Source organism: Spermophilus citellus (genome assembly GCF_964194105.1).
Source record: "Spermophilus citellus genome assembly, chromosome: 1".
Taxonomy (NCBI): domain Eukaryota; kingdom Metazoa; phylum Chordata; class Mammalia; order Rodentia; family Sciuridae; genus Spermophilus; species Spermophilus citellus.
In genome coordinates, this window is record NC_138182.1 from 13,891,706 (window position 1) to 13,898,918 (window position 7,213).

Sequence of the window (7,213 nt, forward strand, 5' to 3'; positions counted from 1 at the left end):
GAGGGTTCCTAGCCTTTCTGAGCTGCAGTTTTCTTGCTTATTATCAAGGAGATAGTCATGTCTAAGCCATAGCTATACATACTGCAACCGGAACATATTTAGTAGTAGATTACAAATGTTCTTTCTGTGGCATCTAACCGGAATCAACATTAGTTCTTCAAAGATATCCACCTCAAGTTTCATTTTTATTTCTCAAAATCTGAACGGTCTTAGTATGACTGAAGTTTTCAGGAACACAACCAGTGTGTATGCTGAGGCAAGACCAAACTTTAACTTGTTAGGAACTTTATCTTGATTGTTGGATATTTCAAAAGCCATGTCACTGGTCACCCCTGTCCATCTGGGCACACACTCACAGACACACGCATGACGGGTGGAAAAATTTTTGCTGGCTAACAGATATAATTCTCTTCAAAGTCAATGAAGGTAGTGAAAGGAAGTAGAAAAGTTCTGTCTACCAAGCCTCAAAGTCCCTTCTGGAATGCAAGTTAGAGAAACTTTAATAAATGCTATTGTACAACCAACTCAAAATGCTCATTTCAAGAGAGGGAAGAATTAGACCAGGCAATGGTGTCCTCATGTCACAGGCACCTGATTCTTTTGAACATCTTCAAATACATTTCCATGGGGAAATAAAACACAGACACCCAAGGTCATACAATGGGACAGAAAGGTCAATATTCCACAACAAAGGAAAACTTCCCAACTAGACATATTTTCCCTATATCCTTTATCTTACAGTACAAGTGGAAAAAAATTATAAAATCCAGGGCTCATTTTAATATGTGAAAAATTCTAATCTATTTTCATAACTGACTCCAGGAATGTGCAGAGATAGAAATCCCATCTTTAATTAGAAAAGAGAAATTTTCTAAATATACACTTGAAACTACAGCCAGATAGAATATATTCAGCACATATTTGTATTCAAATTATGTTTTTCCACCATGTTTGTGTTTTCTATCCAAATACTTATAAATCAGTTAGGAGACACTGTTAATAGAATAAAAGCAATTGGATTAGGCAACATTTAAGAGTGACACAGCACTTACCATTTCCTGGATGACAGTACATGACTGTGCTGCAGGCTGAAATCTAGCCCTGTGCTCCCAGAGAAATCTTTGTTAAAACTCTCATTTCCTTCACTGGCCACAGAACTGCTTCTCAGCTGAACTCTAACACACACTCTCCTGCCCCCCCACCAGCCTAGTGGTTATTTCATCTGCCTGTATGCCTACAAATGTCAATACTCCCTTTTTTGACAAAAATTTTATAGCACAACTTTAATTATCACCAAATAAGAGCAATGAACAGTACAGCCCATGAACTTACATTGAAAAAAAAAATCAATGTATAGATAGCGGTAAATAATTAAGATATCAAAGGAAAACCATTTTCTAAGATAAATAATATATAGTTGAAGTTTTCAATGCTTACCCAAATATATCAGAAAACGGTATGAAGTAGTCAGAAGCTGGTGCCTATAAGGATGTGGCACTTTTGACAGGCACACATACAGTCACACAGGTGTGGCTAGCATCGTGGCTTTTCAAAATGCCCAGCAATTAATTCCTCATGACGTTCCTAACTAGTTCAATAGTCTTGCTTCAGTTTCCACGTTGCTGCACTCTTAAAAAATTCAACTTTATTAAGACTATTCAGAAATTATAAAAATTGGTGTAAATATGCAAAGCATATATGCAAAAATATGCAAATGTGGCCTGATCCCCATTGAGAATAGGGATGTCGGGTTTCAGGCTGCCTTAGCAGACTCTGGTGTAAAACATCAGTCTAACGGGTCCTGAAGACACTGAGTGGCACTGGAAGAGTATGGACAGGACCCCCCCACACTGGAGGAAGTTCCCCCTGAGAGCAGAGAGAGAGAGAGAGAGAGCGAGCGCAAGACAGCATGTCTGTATGTATACATATAAATCTAGGAGGGAAAAGAGGAAGACCTGGACAGGGTCAAGTTCATTTAGTCATTTAGAGGTGACAGAAAGAAGAACGAACCGAACCACAGGAAAAGAACAAGGAAACCTGGAAGAGCATCTGGATGGTGCAAAAGGGCCAGTTTCAAGAGGAGGGAGTAGCCAAGAAAGCCCCCTGTTGGGAGGACATGCCCCTTAGTGGCTATGAGCTGTGTGAGGAGGAAGTCCTCATCCAGCGGGGGAAGTGATCTTCGTGGTGGTTTTCGTGGTGGTTTCCGTGGTGCGCTGCCGGGGGGTGAGGCAGGGGCAGCTGGGGGTGAGTCTGGGGTGCTTCTGTCTGGCTGTGAGGGCAGGCAGGCTCTGACCGCCCCTCCAGGACCTCAACTTGCTCATGGAGGCGCAGGGATGCCTCATTCCTCGCCCCTCCCAGGACCCTTTCTTCTTGAATGGAGGGAGGAAGGACTAGATCCCCAGCTCCAACGGAGGCCAGAAGATAACCTGCTCATTGCCGGCTCTGGGAATGGAAAGAAGGCGTGAAGGGGCCACAGCCTGCCCTGAAGTGACACAGCAGGACATGAAGCCTGGGCAGCTCCTGCCTCAAGCCCCTGCCACCTCAATCAAGGACACTTTCTACCTGCCCCGGCACGCAGACAGGGCTGCAGCCCTGCAGAGACCTCAGGAACAGGACCCCAGAGGGAAATAAAGGCCCAGAACATCAAGGGGCCCAGAAGACTCAGCTTCCTCAGAAGCTCAGGAATTTGTTCTGAAATGGATGGTTACGGCTTTGTGGCTTTCTTCATCTACACTTGGCTAGCCGAGAGCAGGAGCAGAGCCAAGGAGATGCCCATTTCAAAGGTCAAGGCCTTGGACACGGGACAATTAAAAAAAAAAAGGCCAGAGGTCTGGGGAGGGCCCATGGGAGGGACTGCAGCTGAGGAGGTGGTGGAGGGCTGTTCTGAGTCTGCTGTCCTGTGACGCCCCGGCTCTCTTACCATGTGTGCGCATGGACAGCACTGGACAAAGTCAGAGGTGGGTCTCCACCAAGAGGGCCGGGGCTGTTCACAGTCGGAATTCTCTGCACAGGGCTGAAGAGCCAGGGATTCCCTTCTGTGGAGATGGGGACTGCACAGAAGGTACAGGAGGAAGTCCACACAGGTATCAGGAGAGGAAGAGACAGAGGGAAGAGCCCACTGATGGATCACCCTGGAGTCAGCATCTTTAATGGTGAGATAAGACTGGGGAGAGCTTAGAACAAACATTTGCTGAGAGCTCTTTGAGATAATGTTCTTAAGGTGAAAGGTAATAAAGATGAGAGCAAGCACGGTGGCCTGGGGCCGGTGGCCTGTTGACTGGGGAAGGAGGAGGTTAGCACACAGTAGGGAGCAGGGCTGCGGGTGGCTGGAATGCAGGCCATTTGCCTCAAACCCACCTTAACCCCTCCTTTGCCCAGTTCTATGCTATTAAACCCACGCTCCTGTAGTGCTGTAGCTTCAGTGAGTGGCGACTCCAAACCTGCCCCCTTCCTTTGTTCTGATGCCCTCCCTACATCCAGGGCCCTACCTTCCTGATAGGAATCTGGCTGCTTCGTACCCCCACATGGCCACCTTCATCCCTCCCCTGGGTTAGGCCAGCGGCCTCCCAGCCAGCCTCCCATTCCTCTCCCCCCTCAGGCACATCTGGACAAATTATCCCGAGGGAGCCTTGGACATGTAATCAGATCAGCTCAGCTCCCTGCCCAGGAACCTCACTGGGTGTGAAAGTCAGGAGCCTGCCTGTGGCCTACACTACGCTGATCTCCGCTGACCTCCGTGGTTGGCCTCTTACCTTCTCTGACCACTTCTTTCTGTGCTTACTCCCCTTTAGCCACCCTGGACTTCAGCTGGTCCTTGGGCAGCCAGGCATGTCCGTCCTACCTTGGAGGTTTAACCTTACTGTTCTCTCCACTGGGAAAACTCCTTTCCCAGACAGTCACATGGCTTGGATGTCGGCCTATAGGGAGGCCTTTCCTGATGTAATATTGCATCAGTCCCACCTCCCCACTCTGCCTCATCCTGCTTTCCTTTCCTCCCAACTTCATATCATTACTCGACACTCATCATTACTTGTCTATCTGTTCACTTTCTCCCCCAACCAGAATGTAATGTGTGTGAGTGCAGAGTCTGTCGCTATCCCTGTCATCCAGAGTAACACATAACTTTGGGACTTAGTAGCCACTCAACAAATACTTGCTGAAGGAGTGAGTGGATGAATGGACAAATAAATGTGTGAGTATGGTGCAAGCTCAGGGTTGGCGCCTGTCCTTACGGTTCGCTTTGCTCTGTCTTCCTGATGTGACTTGAGATATTTCTCCGCCGTTGTTGTTCTTCTATTATTTCAAGCTCTCTGGGACTCCTGCTTCTTAGCTCTAAAAAGGAAGGGGTTCAGCAATTTTGAAAGCCACTTCTGTCCCTAAAGTTCTGTGATTGTAACTGTGATTGGCAAGGCTGATTTAAGGAGAAATATATTTTTAGGAACTCTTCTGGAAATCTTATCAGCTCGGCTGGGTTTGGCCTAGATTCGTTAGCAGCCTTTTGAGCTGTGGGATTGTGAGGGAGCGTCAGTACCAGGGGAGGGGGACATTTGTGGAGGCCATTTTGTTCCTGCTCCAGAGCGCACACACAGAGGGGCAGATCAAAAGTGGGTCCAGGAAGGGAGGGGTGGCCGGGTTTGTGCCTGGGGCACTCCTACCTTGAAAAGCACCCTGGAAGGGCCAGGGATGAAGGGGCTGGGTGTGGGGTGCTTCAGCCCCAGGTGCACAAAGGCCACAGGTCTGGGTGCCTCGGAGGCTGAATTGTCCTTACCCACATTTTCTCTCCCGCTGGCCCAGTATACAGAATGCTGCTGCTGTACCTAGACCCTGCCTAGTCACCGCGGTGCAGGGGTGGGGGCCGCTGTGGTCCCACCGTAGAAGGAGGGTCTCCCACTTTCTGAATGGAGCAGCTAAGGCTCCCAAGGCTGTCAGCAGAAACAGCTGCCCAGGGCCTGAGCGGCTATGAAGATGCTCCTTAGTAAGGCCATCCCTCGGCCCTGGGTCCTCCACAAGTAGACACCCACTCTGGGCCACTTGGTCCCCCACTGCACAGAACCTCAGGGCGTTAACAGGTCTCTGCAGAGGGCCAGAGAAAACAGGCCTCCCTCTGGCCCGGTCCCCTGAGGTCTGGCCAGGGGTCTCTCCAGGTTTGTGATCAGTGACTGAGGACGTTCAGAGATGCTCTGCTGGAAGAACCTTCCTGCTCTTGGCCTGGTCCCACAGCCAGCCCCACCCCCACTATCCTGCGGAACATAGCCACCCCAGCCCAGAGGTGCTGGGGACGTGGGGCTTGAAGGTGCTGCGGCTTCAGGAGACCTGGGACCCAGAAAGCCTCTAGCAGAAGACTCCCTGCCCGCAGCCCAGCATCTGACATGGCAGAAAAGCCAAGCCCAGGCTGTAGGGCCCGGGAGAGGCCGGTTTATTCGAACAAGAGTTTGTTTTGTTGTGGTTTCACTCACCTTAGAAGTAAAAATAAATAAATAAATGAATAAACCAATTTCCTGCCATACCTTTCCATTGCCATGGATGAGGAGTGACTCAAGCCACAAGCACGCAGTGGCCTACAGAAATGGGTCTTAGTCAACGGCTGCTCTTATCTTTCAGGAAATTGAGCTATAACTGCTAGATATTGAAATCAACAACAAATATTTATGTGTTTAAAGCCCGAGCTCCAAGCAATAAAATAACCGTGGCAACAAAGTACGGATTCTATAACTTGTGAGCCCAGGGACGCCTGGGCGTAGCCAGGCCACCCAGTGCCACCACGGGAGGCGGCAGCAGGGCAGCCAGTCCTCCCCGCGAGAGCCCTGTGCTCCTGGAACAGCTCCTTCTGTCGCCTCTCCGCCCAGACCAGGCCCTCCTCAGAGGCTGATCACCGCCCCCTCTGCCTCCCTGCTGCCACCACTTGTCATTATTTCTAAGCAACGTCACCCTGTGCTGTGTCACCATGGTAACAAGGGGCCACCACTTTAAGGAGTGCAACAGAGAAACAGGGAGAAAGGAAAATCCCAGCGACAGGCTATTCTGCTGGTGGCGAGCAGACTCTGGGATGGCGAGCACATTTCTTCCCATTTTATGGACAGGGAAACTGAGGGATGGGGCAATGCTCCCTAAATCCTGCCAAGGGAGGAGCTTGATGTCAAAGCTGATGCCCACACCCCACGTAGGAGGCAAGCTCCTTATTTACATAAGTTTCCATTTCCACAAACACCCTGGGCCAGTGCTTTGGATTATGGAGATGGCCAAGAAACCTTTAGACATCCATTTTAGTGTGCTCAGCACAACTATCATTTCTAGCTATTTTGCAGTTTTTTTTTTTTTTTTTAAGCACACAGTTCTTATTTAAATGTAAGGAGCTTTGCTTCTCAGGTCACTGGCCTGTGGACTTCATTCAGTTCTGTAATTCCGGTCTACCCAATGCATTTCTTTCAAAAACATATTCGTTTCCCTTTAAGTTTTTTTTTTTTTTTTTCAAGAGGCATACTGCTGAGCTGGAAAATTAATAACCTGGCATAACCTGCGATACCACCCTCAAGACAAACTCTCAAGTTACTTGTTCATTATTTCCAAAACGATTTTATCATCCAAGTTCCCACCTGCATACTTCAATTGCTCTTCTAAGGCTGCTAGTTCTTCAAACTGGTCTGACCCCTTTCTCTGAGAGAACCAATGGCTTGAATAAAACCAACCTGACAGGATAAAATGGGGGTGGGGGGTGAACAGGTACAGTCTGAAAAATACCCTTTTCTGGCATGCAGATTATCACGTGGCTATTGACTTTGGAGCTTTGCATATTCCAATGGCTGAAGTGTATTTTTTGTCATTAACTCTATGTATGAAAAAGCAAATTGATCATGCAATGATACATTTTTGTATTTAAGCGCTATTTTGCTAATACAGTTCTCTTTTTCACTAAAGATGAAACGTGAAATAATTGTCATGATTGGAGTAAAAACTCTACATATGGATATAAATTACTTTTTTGGTCATTTTGCGGGGTGGGTACTAGGAATTAAACTCAGAGGCCCTTGACCACTGAGACACATCCCCAGCCCTATTTTGTATTTTTATTTAGAGAGAGTGACTCACTGAGTTGCTTAGCACCTAACTTTTGTTGAGGCTGGCTTTGAAATCATGATCCTCCTGCCTCAGCCTCTGGGATTTCAGGCGTGTGCTACCGCGCCTAGCACAACATTTTACTCATTAAAATAAGTCT

General features: G+C 47.9%; 1 protein-coding gene across 6 annotated transcripts in view; it reads right to left on the bottom strand.

Moving 5' to 3' along the window:
- Nucleotides 1-7,213, bottom strand: part of MBNL2 (muscleblind like splicing regulator 2) — a 151,611-nt gene that overhangs the window by 112,621 nt on the left and 31,777 nt on the right. The window contains exon 2 of one of the 6 annotated variants that reach the window (XM_081286039.1): nt 4,233-4,332. The exons of the other annotated variants lie outside the window; for them this stretch is intronic. The gene's annotated coding sequence lies outside the window, so the exon portion shown is untranslated. The remainder of the gene's footprint in view (nt 1-4,232; nt 4,333-7,213) is intronic. 6 annotated transcript variants of the gene reach the window in all.